Genomic DNA, 15,415 nt, shown 5'->3' with positions numbered 1-15,415 from the left:
AGGCTAAATACAGATTAAAGGATAAAAGGCCAGGGAAAGGGAAATACGAGAAAATCAATATTAACACTCTTCAAATGTATGAAAAACTGTTAAAAAGGCTATATATTTTTTGCCCCTGGTGGACACAAGAAAGACTGATTAACCTTGCTGCAAGAAAGAGGAAGGTTTGACTACGGCTTTGCCAAGAGAGTGCAGCAGTAAGAAGCAGCCTCAGAGAAACAGTCTTTCCCAGGGCTCGTCCCTGACCTGGGAGGAGGCAGAGAGGTGGAGAGCTCAACTGTGCCAAACCTCTGCTTGGTTCACTACGTGCTGGTAGATAAGGGGAAGTAGCTAAAAGCCTGCCCATCCTCACCCTGTTCACTTACCTCCCCAAGTCCCATTTCTTACCTTGTTGCCTTTGTTCCTTTCTGCTGCAGCAACAGGCAAATGTTTGGCCCTAAACTACAAACAAATACAAACGGTGCTTAGAATTCTGCTAAGAGCCCAGTCAAGACTTTACCACACTGGTGAAACAGGAGCATCTATGGTCCCGTGTGCTAACAGGTGAGTAGAATTGCCCTGCACTCTAACTAAATCACAAGTTATTTTGCACACCTCTGAAAGCAATCTTGAGGAGTGATGAAACAATTGACTTATGCTGGTATTGCTCAGGCTTTTCAGGTGCTGCAGCAACTGCTTATGTTGAATATTTAACCAGCTTGCTATTACAGATCCCAATTTACTGATGCTCTGACAACTTTCCTTTATCTCTCACCCTGTCATCACTCAAGGTGTAAGACAGACAAGAGGAAGCGTGGGAAAAATGCCAGTCATAATGCATTAAGAGTCCACAGAAATGCAGAATGAAAGAGTAGGGGAACTATGCAAATAAGCATATTGCTGCTAACGTGCAAACCAGGGTGAAAACAGCAAGAAGTTCTCTGTACTGAATGAAAGACTATGTGAGGAGTGTGGCTGGCTAACGGAAGGGGAGACATTTAGTACAGCCTTTAGCTAACTCACCTTATTTTATGAGAACACCTGTATGTGTTTTAAAGCATGTTTTCAGTCCAGCATTTTGAGTGTGCAATTGGGTTTTGATCAGACTAAAGAAAGTCCCGTTAGAACATCTCTCCTTGCACCTGGCACTGAGATGTCACATACGTCAAGATGTGGGCCTGACTTCACATACAAGTTTGCATCCAAAATTTGCAGCTTAGGGGGAACAGTAATATCTGCACTTAATGCCACCAGAACTTTGTGGGCACACAAGTGTCCTGCCGTGGCAGGTTAATGAAGTTACAGGACTATGACTTTAGCAGATTGTACAAAGCTTTTTCCCTTTAATGTTTGCATTTAAAGATAAATAACAGAGTACAGGAATTAATGTGTGCATTTTAGGCAGCTTCCCTTATTTTGTTGTAAATCATTTTCAAAGTAGGGGAGCACAGGTGCATCCCAAATGACTGAAAAGCAACCAGCCTTAATCAGAAAGTGCAACTGCAACTGACAAAAGGATTTTAGAAGTTAATACTGCAATGCATTCCCCAGTTTTAGTTACCATCAACACCGCGGACAATTGAAATTACAAAAGCAACAGGCATTTATAAATCTAAAAGTCAGCTTTCTTTATGCTGACAGTGTGAAAATAATATGGCACGGCAAATGCTTAGCATGTAAACCCATTCCTACCCTTATTAAGGGCAGGCTTCCTGTTGATGCTATTCCTTAAATTGCTTGCAGCCAAAATCCTTGTGCTTCCCTCTGGCACTTCTGATCCTGCTGACTAAACTAAGGGGATTGATGTGTGCTAGAAAATCCTATGAACTCTATTTCAGTCTTACGGTTTGGTTGAGCAAGCATACCTGCAGCAGATTGACAGGATGCCAGCCTCCACCATGGGAGCTGCATTTCCATCTGTGTGGTTTCTTATGTTTAGATGTGTGTCCCCCATCAAGCCTGTTTCTATTCTAGTATTTCATACCTCAGGAACCTGGTTCAGTGGCAGTGTCAGACAGTTATTGGCCTGATTATGTTGCTCTGGAATAATAGGTATTTTACACTTAAAGTATTTTTATTTGACTTACAGTCTGAAGCCCAGAAGCAAAGTGGTTTTCCCTCAAACAGAATCCTGTGCCAATGGCAAGTCAGGTGCTATGCAGGACATAACTGTCTCTTTGGGAGGCACCAAGTTGTTTTTCAGCATCTTTCCTTTACTTGCAATAGCTTTGTGTTACCTCTCTGGCTTTTCTCTTCTGTCTGGCCTGAGACCTGACTATTCTCACTAGCTGGCCCTATCTCAGTGTTCAATCATTTGCTTCTCAGTGTCATTTCACGCTAGCTGAATTGCATGTTTGAGGCTTCCTATCAAATACGATATCACACAGGCATAGGCTCCCCAGAAACCAGTGTCCTCTCCCCAAGGGAAGACTTCTTTCTCAATGATATAGGAATCTTCCTAATACCCAGAATGACAGGCTAATCAGATGATATAGGCTTTCATTTGAAAACTGACTTTTCTTTTAACCTTCATTGTCAAAATTCAAATTTAAACTCAAGGGTATCCTCAGGGTTCAGGTATTAAAAAAAAACCCCAATATAAGTACTATTTTAGAATGTCAAGAAGTTTTAAGATTAAGAACTTGATGTGTAAATGGTTAGGCTATAGTGCAAAAAACATGGACTTTTTCTGGGCATCTTGATTAGCAAGAAACCCCTTTGAAACCGAAGTGTCTTTTCCATATTTTCTTTTCTGACATAAGGAGTTACTAGGCCAGTTTCCTTCATTAGCTTCAGAAGTTGGCACATCATATAATAACAAATCAATGAACTAAACACTTTCTAATTAATCACTTCACTGTTGCTTTTTGACCATACAGTCAATTCCTTGAAGCAATCAGTGCAGAGTTAGAAAGTTTTGCAAGTTAAGCTTTTTAGGGACAATGGGTTGGAATTCAGACAAAAGGAAAGCCACTAGAAACTACTGCACTAGAAAGAGCAACTGCTTTGCCCTTTGTCAGCAAGCTACATGCTTGAGATTGCAAACACTTGCTAGCTCTTGACTTTAGTGCACCTATTTTAGGAGAAGCACTCGGTCTGTAATCTTTACTGTCAGTTATGATGTTTTCATCACAGTACCTCATTAACTGCAATCTATATAACCGAAAATAGGAAATCTTTCCCAAACTGACAGAACAGTTCACCTGCAGTCTTGGTAACTTTGTGTGTGCAACAAGATCACAAATGCTTACCCTGAAATCCTGCCAGCCCAGACACAGCCTCAGCTTCACAGGCTAGGGAGGTTGTGGGCCCAGCTCTTCAGCTAGGACCTAGGACTGATGTGACCATGCCTTCTTTGCTCACTGCGCTAACCTGAAACACGGTCTCAGCTCTGACTTCAACCCTACAAAGAGATCCTGGTGTGGAGCAGAAGCTGAGTCACCTTATGACACTAATTTATAGGGAAGCTTGGTATTGTATTAGAGAAAGGCACCACAGTGCTGAACTCTTGCTCAGCTTCTTTTATCTCCTGCTCTGAGGCAGACTACTGTGAACCAGTGCAGAGACTAGCTTTAGTTTGTGAGGAAAAATGGTTATTTTTCATCATGGTGCCTTCAAGCTTCCAATCAAGGAGGAAATGTAGTATATAATGGAGGGATATTTACCCTCCTTTCAGCTTCACAGCAGCTTCTGAGACAAAGTGGCTAAAGTGGCAGCATTAAAATATGTCACTTCATTTAAAGATGTCATTATGCACGTAACCATTCTGAAATCACCTAGTACTTGAACAACACTAAAATTAGCCAGTATTGCTTTGTCTGTTCTCTAGGTGACTCCGAACGGGTGCTCACATGTACAAAGCTGTCTGGCACCACATTTCCAACACTGACAAGAGTTTATACTTCAGGCATGTGAGGAGAGCTGCTGATGGCCAAAGCTGGTCCTTCCCAGCAAAAAAATGGGCCACAATCAAGGGACTGGAGCACCTGTCATATGAGGAGAGGCTGAGAGAGCTGGGACTGTACAACCTGGAGAAAAGAAGACTAGGAGGGATCTTACCCATCCCTGATGGGGCCAGTAATGAAGACAGAGCCAGGGTCTCCTCCCTGGTATGCAGTGAACAGGCAACTGTAAGAGTTTCCATCTTTGTGTATCAAAATCAGACTGGATATGGTCCAGGGCAACCTATTCTAGGATGACCCTGCTCAAGCAAGGGTGTTGGACAAGACGACCTTCAGAGGTCCCTTCCTATCTCAGCTCTTCCAAATAAATTGGAAGAATAAAAAGTAAACGGTAACTCAGAAACCTTAAAAACTAAGAGTGGCAAAGTAATCTTCATGGATAGCTCAGAAGATTTTAACTTTCTCTCCCCTTTTATGTCTACCTTTTACCATCAACAAGGACAAAATATAAAAGCAAGAAAAAGGAAGCATGAAAAGACTGCCCCCCAAAAGAGCCAACCGTGCATCAAGCACAGCATAGACAGGTGGCCAAAGGGAGGTGATTGTCTCACTCTACACTGCACTGGGGCATCCCCACCACAGGTACCGTGTGCAGTTTTGGGTGCCTCAATATAAGGACATCAAACTGTCAAACTGTATCCAGAGAAGGGTGACGGAGATGGTGAAAGGCTTCAGGGGCAGTAATTCTGATGAGCAGCTGAGGCCACTTGGCTTTTCAGCTCAGCTCAGACAAGGCTGAGGGGTGGCCTCATTGCAGTCTACAGCTTCCTCAAGGGGGGCAGTGGATGGGGAAATGATAGTTTGACTTGATCCTTACGGATCTCTTCCAACTTGAGATAGTCTATGATTCTAAAAGTTCCCAATTATTTATGGTTTTATATGTGTATTTTCTAATGACAGGATTTTTAAAACTTGAGTTTTAAACTCAGTGGAAAGGAATCATTATTTGTGGAGCATGATTCACCTCATCTTGAGGTAGGTGTCTAAGAGAGATCAGTTGACTACCATTACCCTAGCACTGACTGGTTTTTTACAAACGGAGACTAGCATGAAGAGTTTACAAGTAGAGTGCTCTATATAAAGGTATCCTGACACATTTGGTTAGGTGAATCAAAACAAAACCCCACTGTAAACACCATTGAATGTGTAAGGCAAATACTTGCCTACTACATGAAGTACCCTAAGGAGAAAGGGGAGATGCCACAGATTTCATTGGGGATGCTGGGAACGCTTGTCTCACTGAGTCCTTGAGCTCTCCAGCTCACTTTCTGCATCATTAACTTGGTGTGAACACACTTTGGTAATTCAAGAAAATGAAAATCTTGGAGTCTTACAGTGAAATTTACCCTTGCTTGCAGGTTTTCCAAGGCATGGAAACATCATGATATATATTATTGGTAGTACACATTAAAGTAGCTGTAAGGGAGCTATACAACTGTTCTTCCGTACAAATGTATGCCTGCAAAGCTGTGCAAGAAAGCATAAAAGTTTGACAATGATCAGTCTCTCAGGTAAGAAGATAAATACTCAGTCTTTTCCCCTACCTAATTGTACTTAGCTTCTGTATTTATCTACCCAAGAATGACTCTGGGAGCTTGTTCTAGCCCCTGTGATAAACAAATGGGGTTCTGTTTCCTCTTTTAGAAAATAATTATGCATTTTGGAAAGTCAGGAAACTGCACCCTAAAAGTAAGCATGCATAAAGGAGCAAAGAGAGCTCTGTGGAAAGGGCATACCTAAGAACTAATGTAAAAGCTATGAAAAATAAACCATTTTGCATTTCTGCCCACCCCTGCACTAGATTCTGGCTTGTTGGCCCCTTTTGGGGGTTGCTAACCTTCAAAGCACAGGACAAGACCCCTCCTTTCAATTTACTATAGTAAGAAGAGAGTTCCTGTGTTTATTCCTTCACTGTCTGGGTACTGGGAACTGCAGAGCATTGGCCGGCAAGCACACACTCCCAGGCACTCCCAGTAATTTTCAGCTTTCTTGGGATCTTGATAATTTCCCTCAGATGGGTCACATCTGTTCTTTTCAAAACCAGAATTACTTCATTTACTAAGATTTAGTAAGAAAGAGAAAGACAAATGGCTAAAAAGAATTCAATAAGTGGTACCCATGAACCAGGAGCTCATCTTCAAGCAGTCTCTAAAGCCTGTACAATTACTAATGACCCACTGTTAATTAACCTGAACTCCATTCATTTCTACTGCTTCTGCCAACTCAGAGGCCAAGCTGGAAGACAAGACTATTTGTACAGATATATATATGCATGTGGGTATTATTGCTTATTATATATCACTATAGGAATATACACACATACTTACAAACAACCAGAGGACCATTAGCAGGCAGCAGAGCAAAGGTGTGATTGATGCTGAGAGAGAGCAGCAACTGCAATCCCAGCAATCCCCCAGCAGCATTTGAAGGGTGCCATCACAGGCTGGGCTCTACCACCTGAGCAACACAGCTGTGTTGAAGTGGAGAGGCAAGCTTGGGTTTCTGTGGTTTCCAGTGGCTTCCCACTGCTGAAGCCTTTTTATTGTTCTTGATGTTTCTAGAAAACATGCAGTTTTCAAACTCGGCCAAGATACCCAAGATGAAGCCAGGCCCTTGGCAGGTGTAAATTGTATCTATTGACTCTACTCTGTTCCGAATGAATTTTATAACCTCAGAAGACAAACACTTCTGTTTCTTTTCAATACAAACTAAGTAGTTTTATGGAAAAGATGTGTGTCAGGCATGTGTACATTGCGGGTAGTATCTGCCGTTCTTAGGAACTGTTTGAATTACTCTAATTCAACTATTTCAGGCACCTTGATAGTGCCATATAAAGATTTCTGCAGCTGTGAGACACTGGATAGACAGACAGCCCTGTGCCTCAATAAGAGGGGAAAACATTAGGTAAAAATCACTGAATTTATCAGTCCTCTCCCAAGTTACGTGCATGTCAGAGAAATGGCATTTCTAAGAAAAGCTTAAAATAAGGGCTCTTCAATGATGAATTATTAAAGTGCAGATTGTTAAGCTGGATTTCTAATAATTGTAATTTGAAGCAATCTGTCTGACATAGTTCATCCCATCATTAAGTTATCTCTAAAAACTGTTCAGTTCTGCAAAAAAAACCCAAAGATAAAGTGGTAAGATAATGGGATGGAAGGAATGTATAATGAAATCTGTCCTTCAAATGTACTGTCCTAAGGTTGACTAGGTTATATGTATGTAGCAGTCAAGCTAACCAAACCCTGCAGTCAAACCAGCAAGCCACGTGCACAGCACAGCGTGTGAAGCACTGGTGCAGCCATCATTTAAGAAAGAAGGAAGACAATCTTTGAAACAGCAAAAGACTTAAAAGCAGGTAAGAAGAAAAATAATGGGAATAAGAAAACTGTATTAACTTGTTCGGCAAGCAGAACATAACTAGCAGCTAAGGTGGAATAAAGGATGCAGAGTTCTTAGTATTGTCAAGGGTAGGAAATATTGCCACCTAGTAAAATATTACTGCAGAGATACTACTAATGGATGTTATACGGAACCAGGAGAGAGACGTCTTTTCTTGCGCCTAGAAGGGGACGTTTGACAGCATTCATTAATGCTGAGGCACTACTGCAGTAATATTTCAGAATGAAAATTACCAATAGGACAAGGAATAGTGTGAGTCAAAATGCAGGAATTTATATGGGGACACACACACAGAGGCATGCACACTCCCACACATACCGATAGTTCTGTACAGTGTTGTTTAAATACACCCCTCTTCATTTCAGCTGTCGGTCTTGTGGGAATGTGAAGATTTTTTCCTCCAAGAATTCACATGTTCACCCTCACTCCTGAACATGCTATAGCAAAACCATACAGAACTACTATGGTGTCAGAAGTATTTCACCTACAATTAAAACATTCCTAAATGTGTAAGTCAGGGTACAGATACAATTCTGCATATGAAATCATACACTTTATACAACTGGAATCATAAAGCTGAAGATAATTTTTTGGCTGTAAATAACTTTCCTACTATGTCTGTTGATATGTATCACATATGAAAGCAGTCAGAAATGACAAACCAAACACAGAACAAAAGCTTATATGATAAAAACTCTAAAAGGACGAGAAGACCAGTTCCAAGCATTCCCTAGTGAAGCACTAAGTCCTTGAGAAATCAGTTTATCCTCTGATGGTGGGGGTAGATCTCTTGCAAAGCTTGTGACACAAGGCTGTCAACAAGTATAGAAACAAAGCATAGAGATCTTACTTTATCAAATGTATCATTTACTGAAAATTTAGAACATCAGAAAGGCTCCTGACCCTCTTGAAAACAGAATCTCTGAATGCCTGAAAGCTTATTATTTACAGAAGGGAGCTGGTTACATAAAATATGTCACCAAGTAAATGTACTAACATTTATGCATAAAATACGTAAAACAACAAATGAGTTTGTAGGGCTACAGTGGATGTTTTGGAACTGTGTATGTTGTATTTTTAACTGGGCTGTCAACATAGATTGCTTCTGAATGCAACCTCAGAAATGCTGGCAGCAATAATCTCTCATTCATAAAAAAAAGGAAATGCATGCCTTTGAAACCTCTCAAGGTCAGGTTCTACGCCATTCCTGTTCTGGGACACATTGAAGTCAAATGCTTTGAATATGAGTGTTGGAAACCTCTCAACAGTAGACTTCTAAATGATTTGTTCAGTGAGAGTGATAAAATCCAGAGGACAATTTGGACTGGATTTAGGGATGACTTGGAAATCAAACCAAAATTTAGCAATTCAGATGGCAGCTGAATGGCATTTCTGCCCTTACTGAACTGAAGATCAAAACAATAAAACTTGCTCTCATGCCTGAACCTTGGCAGTTGTCTACATGAAAGAATTAAGGCATTTTAGGTTTTCTGTAGTCTATTTTTACCCATCAGAAGTAACTCCCTAAATCTTTTAGACCAGAACTAACACATGCATTTTAAGCACCTCCCAGTGAGTTGAAAAGCATTGATTTCAGGGTTTTTTTTAAGGGCTTTCATTCCAGACTGTTGCTTTCAGAGCAACGTGAGTAGGAGTCTAGCCTAGGCTACCTGTACTTGAACTGCATTTTCTTACAACAGGCATTAGTTCCACCTTATTTGTGCTATTGGGTCTACTACTAAAAGCCTGTTGCATAATGACAGAGATGATGAATATTAGTGTTTGTAATTATGAAATATGTGCAGGGGTGTTTTCTGATTGGTTTACATGTCTAAGAAGCTGTGCTTTTCACACCATTTGCATGGAAGTCACCCCTATTACTACATCCCCCCACACTATCAATAGTAGTTAAAGCCACAGTTGCATTAATAACACATGTATGACCATTGGCTCATTTCTAATTATGATCCCATGCAGAAGCAGGGTTTTCACAGTGAACAGATAAAATAATCTGAACCACACTGTGCCAGTTGAGGTTTCCCGTTTCTTTCCTGTTTCATCTGAGACATCTTTTTAGGTGAAAGAGTAAGAAAAGTCCAGCAGGGAATTATATGCCCAGCCCTCCTCCTAGCTGCAATTCAGGTTTGTAGCAGCCAGCTCATATAGTCAGCAGAGACCCCACACTGGGAGAAAAACAGCCAAATACAAACATACAGTCATAAATCAAAAACCAGCAATCCAAACACTGTGTGAAAGGAGAACAGGGTAAAATGATGACTTGCATGGAGCTATGCCAGGTGGGGATTTGGGCTGCAGACCTGCATGGTATTTCTGAGACTGAGCAAAGCTGTGATATCCTGCTAGAGCAAGAGCTGCATCGTCTTGAAGAAGACGTGTGTGGAAATGTCACTGCTTCTGGAGCTTGCTAAGAATGCTTTAAAAAACTGTGGGCTGCACCATCGCTGTGTGGTTCTGCTGCCCATTTTTCTGGCCATCTTTTCCATTCTTCATTGGTAAACTCCCTTGGGTTTCAGGTTTGTAAAACCTATTCTTTCTATAAACCTAAGTAAAAAAAGCTCTTAATTCTTCTCTCCTATATAACATAAAAGCTGGAGGTGCTACCGAGTTTTGTTTTCCATTGCCCTACAAACAATGTTTTCCACTGCCCTACAAGCAATTTTTGTTTTGTGACTTGTTGCACAGGCATTTTTTCCTGCCCCTTGGAATCTTTCACTTTCCTTTTAAAGCTTTCCTACAAAGAGATTGCCTGATTGGTACTAAAACGTTTCAGACAGCTGACAATTTGGACCGCTGTGAGCACAGGCTTCCCGCCAGATCAGAGCACAGTTGGCTGTTCTTCTGTCCCTCTTTACTTCGTACCACTTACTAAAAAGGAAACCACAGAATGGGCTCTCATTTTCCTTGTGGGCCATATGTGAGGGACAACGCACAAGGTGTACTGACTGATCGTGGGATAGTGTGCAAAGGCCTCTCATAGCAGAGACATAAACATTCCTCTGCCTCACCGATTCTTAGTAGACTCGTGTAATAAGAATAGGGCCCACAAAGGGATGTATCGGAGGATGTAGGAATCAATAGCTGAAGCACTGAAAATACAATGGTAAAGAGTTATTTTAAAATCTTTGGGGGTTTGTTGTTGTTTTTTCCTTTTATCAGGGGAAATGAATAGAGAATTACATCTGGCACTGCTAGGTTGGCTGAGCATTACTGCTTTCCCATAATAACTGTATTTTGCTTGGGAACTCTCCCCAAAAGAGTAGTTTGTACGGCACGCATGCTGCCTCTGGACTGATTTTTTTCTTTTTTCTCCTGTATTTGGGATTTGATTTGAGAGCCCTCCCACCAATTTCTGCTTTCTCCCTCAGAAAGTGTCATAAATGATACTTCAAAGATCTAGGTTTTGTTTCTATTAAAGCCACTTTGACACTTTCACTCCTCTTTGGTAATCAACATAATTTGGACCCTCATGTTTTTCTCACTAGTAGCAAATTATGGGCAAGGTTACAAGGATGGTTTGGGCTGCATCCAATTTATGGGGTTCACTTTACAGGGTCCTTGAGTCATTCTATTAATACTTGTGTAAGCACAAGTAATTTCTGATGCCATTGTCATGACATCATGTTCATATTGTCTCATACTTATTTTAATGCTTGTCTGATAAGGTTAGGCCCTTAGATGTGCTTAATGATGAGCTCAACATTTGCTCAGGTGCATATATAAGCATATACAAGCTGTACGTAAATATTCTGTATGTACATACATGTAAATTTATGTATAACCATACAAACATTATTCATATACTAATCACTTATAAATACATATGCGTTTTCATAATTTATATTTAAAATAATGATATTACTGTTAAGATAATCTTCAATAATTAATACATATATGATCAGTATGCTCCTTACCTATAGAAGGCTGGTTAAACTTGGGTCAAATTTTACTCCCATGAATTTTTTGTTCCAAATATTTTATGACTAAAACCCCCAAAATCCTCTAGGGGAGCAAAACTCTTGGAAGCAACTGCGAGGTTTTCAGGGCCATGGTGCTTGGAGAGATGCAAGAGAAGCTTACTTTTTGGGGCTGCTATTGAGCCACTTCATAGAAATATATGACAGATTTAATTGTAACTAAGAATGCTAAACAACCATTTAATGTAGGGTATTTTGTTAAACTTCCTTCATACTATTTTGATCCTTCAGAGTTTGAGGCTGTTGTCTCTGCTCTCTCATTTTCAGCATACCCTTTCTACATTGCCTAAGTGATGCAAGATGACTCATTTTCACAGTAAGAACAAAAAGTAACAGCACTAGCTTGGCATATGCTAAACCAGTAAATTATTCAAGCTTTGGTGGAATCTGTCATAAGGCATCCACCTCAGTCACTTCTGAAATGTCTTTCAAATGCAGTTTCTTAGACTCCACCGTGCATCATTAGTAAACAAGACAAAGCTGCAGAGTAGCTGTCAAGTACAAGCTCAGGCAGATCTTCACAGTTACCTGTCAAGACAGGTTGCTGAAGTTATTGTCGCTACTTGAATCATGGCTGAAAGTATTCTTTGGGAATTTTTTTGTTCTCCTACTGTTTTCACTGCAATTGTCATAGACCTCTGGCTACTCAAGGTTTTCAAAGTTTGAACAACTTTATTTCCCTATTGGAAACTTGATATATCAGTGTTCCACTCTTCTCTATTGCCCGTATCAGTGATATCTCACTCATAAACTGAAAGCCCACCTTAAATACGTGCATTTCTAGTATTCGCAAGCTTCGCCTGCATAATAGCAAGCAAGATGTGACAGGTTTTATACATCTGTGATTTGAATTTCTGTTCTTTCAGGGTGGCACTTGTACGCAGGGGAAGGGCTAACATCAAATATATAAAATGTAACTTCAGTCCTGCTTAGGATCTTTTGTAGCACTTAAGACACACTCATTGAAACAGATCCTATGCACAAAGTGATGCTTGAACTGTGAGGAATGGAGATTTTCTGTTTATGCTATTCCCAAATACGCTCATCTGGTTACCACTGAAACCCGTGATGAAGCTCTGAACTGACTGTAGCGCCTAACGCCATCTCTGTTTTTAAGTAAGTCACCCTTCAAATCATGCTGGAGAATATTTCATTTGCAACAAAGAGTCTCTTGAAATAAACTCTTTTGGAGCTTTACAGACTACTTATCTGTAACAGCATTCCATTCACTATGGAATCTAAATAAAAGAATCAGTAAGAATGTGACTGAAGAAAGAAAAAGCGGTGAAGGTTTAAGAAGACACATCAAGATACTTCAACAAGTCCTACTAAGAGAGAACTGGTTTGTGCATTAGAAACCTGATGTCATTTTCTATTGCTTTTTAAATTGAAAGTGTGACACTTCAGGATATTCCCCAAGGACACGTGTAATTCTATGATCAGGTTTTGAAACCGATGTTTTCCACCCACTCTGGCAGATAATTCAGCTTTTTTTTTTTTGTATTGCCAATAATAGCTCTCTATCTAAGTTCTTCAAAATCCATCTCAAACAAGATCATTGTATCCTATGAGCCATGAAAAGCTGATATGGGAAGAAAGAGATAGGAGAAAGTATTTTATTTTTTATATTGCTTTGGGATTTTTTAATAAAGAAGTTCACTTATTTCTCAGTATATAAAAGATGAAGACGTGCTCACAGAAAAAAAGAGACAGATCTGTAAGTAGAAACTTTTACTTTAGGTTTCGCTTCCTGCTGTTTTAATCTAAAATTTGACTTAGGAAAAGAGGCAGGAAAAAAAACCTGATTTTTATCTCTATGAAGTTTTTTCCACATGCTGTAGATTAATGGCAAAACTGCACAGCACCAGTAGCAAAAGGAATCATTCACTGTGGACTTCTGCATTCATTTACTGTGGAGGATATCAGTATTGTCTGTAAAAAAAACATTTTAATAGCCTTGCTGCAATTTAAATTAGTTTACATTTTACAAATCTAATATATATTATATATTTATATTTCAATATATATGTATTATTATAAAACATTATCCCTTTTGTATACTATTTTATATCTTCTTGGTCATCTGCTCTGCTAATTGCCACGTGTCAGAAATATTCCATGGGTCTGGGTTTTTTTAGATGACCACATTCTATGCATCCAGTTAAAATATCTAAGCTTTCAGGGTAAATGGTTTTGAGGGTTTTTTGAAGCTTAACTGGAAAAGGACTCAGCTTTGATTGCTTAATTTGTAACGATCTCACCCACTAAAGGCAAGAAGAAAGAGCAGGAAAGGAAAAAGCAAAGTAAATAGGCCAGGACCACTAGCACTGGGTATGCCATGCTTGAGACATTATAAGTAACTGTCCTGCCCCTCTCTCTCAAGTTGCTCTTTGAAGGTGCTTCTATGACATGGCTCTCATGGCCACCACCATCTATTCTTGCCCTCAAATAAGGCTGCTTCCTAAAAGGAGAATCAAGCCATGTGAATTAAGCACATAAATGTTTAGTTCAAAATAGCACACAAAATAGCAATTTTTGGCTCTGCATTCTTTTCCCAGCTACCCAGTTTACCCTTTCTACGATGAGCCCTGCTCTACTTGCGTGCTATGGCATGCCTCACCTCCTGGGCTGCTATTAAAAACTTACACAAGGAGGAAAACTTAAGTTCTTACAGGGATTCTGCCATTCACAGCAATGGGTGAAGAGTGCTGTAAAACTCAGAGGTGAAGTCATAGAGGTACCAGCAGACTCATCAGAACAGAGTGGAGGTATTTTGGATGCTTACCACATTGTCTTCCATCAGGTGCTGTGTCACGCCGCGCATGCTCACAGCCCTCTCAGTAATACAATGACTGTGAGGGTCCATAAGGGAGGGTGAGTACAGCTGGCAATACTGTTCAGTTCTTGTGCTATTACAAACCATATTTGTACTGATGAAATTGCTCAATACATGTGCACTGGAAATGGCTCTGAGGAAGATGCTTGAAGCATTAATAGTAACATTAAAAACTGGCTTGCTGTTTACTATATACAATCCAGAGTATTATTGTTTTAGGAGATAAAGACAGCCTGTAGGACAGCCTTTTAGTTGTTGCACTATTGCTGCTGTGTTAGGTTGTATCTGAAGGCCATCCCAGTAAGGACATCCTTGGCTGCATCCACGTTTCATGTTGGGATGTCAGAAATGTCAGACTGCCCCCCTTCTGCACATGATGTGGTATTCTTACCCCATGAGGTTTGGCAAAGCCCCATTAGCATTCACCTGGGACTTGTTAAATTTCCACAGGGCAGAGATACAGAATGGGACCATCTGTCCCACATAAAGTGGGTTGATAACCTTGAGTTGGTAACCTCTGGAAACACTATGAAACATAGATCTTCCAGATGTGTTCTGGAGACAGTGTAAAGAACACCCTGAAGACAGGGTGCTCCCAAAGTCTCAATCCTAGCATAACAACTGGGACACCCTTTAAGCTTCCCAAAGGTTTTCCAAAGGCTTGGCAATTTAGAAAGGTGAGGTTTTGGTCCCAGATGCACTCACAGGCAGCACTGCAATAGGCTGCTGCAGAGACAGGCAGCATCAGTACCAGTCCTAGACCTGCATCTGAGTAACCCTGTGTTTTTATTTCCAACCTTCTAATATGCAATGGAGGGAGGAAAGAAATGCAGTCGTGTTCAAATGTCAGCACAGCAATATGCTGGTGACCAAGCACAGTGCATGACTAAATTTCATGCTTCCCTGAATTGCAAATAATTTACAGAGCTATCAGGCCACTGGCTTAATTCTCCTATTTAAATTGGCAGTCGTTTGACCCAGGAATTAGCCATTTAGTTTGTGAAAGAAATCCTTTCACTATAGGGCTTTGTAATTTTTTTACATTTATCCCAAACAATCAAATGATGCAAAAAGCTGTAACTTTCAAATAAGAGAGCTTTATGGTACTCATTATATTTGAAACTCTCTCATTGCAGGACTCAAATGTGCATTATATGCATATAGAGACAGCATTCCAGTGATCTACTTTGGAGCAGGTTTAAAGAAGCTTGTTTCCCTGTTTCCAGTTAAAAACAAACAAA

General features: G+C 40.2%; 2 long non-coding RNA genes across 2 annotated transcripts in view; one reads left to right on the top strand and one right to left on the bottom strand.

Moving 5' to 3' along the window:
- Positions 1 to 1,741: 1,741 nt before the first annotated feature.
- The window catches only part of LOC133206518 (uncharacterized), a 57,482-nt gene continuing 43,808 nt past the window's right edge, over positions 1,742 to 15,415 (bottom strand). Inside the window, exon 4 of the long non-coding RNA XR_009723801.1 lies at positions 1,742 to 2,017. This is a non-coding gene — a long non-coding RNA (uncharacterized LOC133206518). The remainder of the gene's footprint in view (positions 2,018 to 15,415) is intronic.
- Positions 3,475 to 5,685, top strand: LOC133206522 (uncharacterized). The gene is made up of 3 exons (XR_009723803.1): positions 3,475 to 4,088; positions 5,300 to 5,452; positions 5,586 to 5,685. It is a non-coding gene; the product is annotated as an uncharacterized LOC133206522 (long non-coding RNA).

This window comes from Neopsephotus bourkii, unplaced genomic scaffold (assembly GCF_033783945.1).
Source record: "Neopsephotus bourkii isolate Nb327-2 ecotype Australia unplaced genomic scaffold, CSIRO-AGI_Nbou_v1 NB_1797, whole genome shotgun sequence".
Lineage (NCBI taxonomy): Eukaryota > Metazoa > Chordata > Aves > Psittaciformes > Psittacidae > Neopsephotus > Neopsephotus bourkii.
Note: the sequence above shows the minus strand (reverse complement) of the source record. Positions and strands in the feature narration are given on the sequence as shown.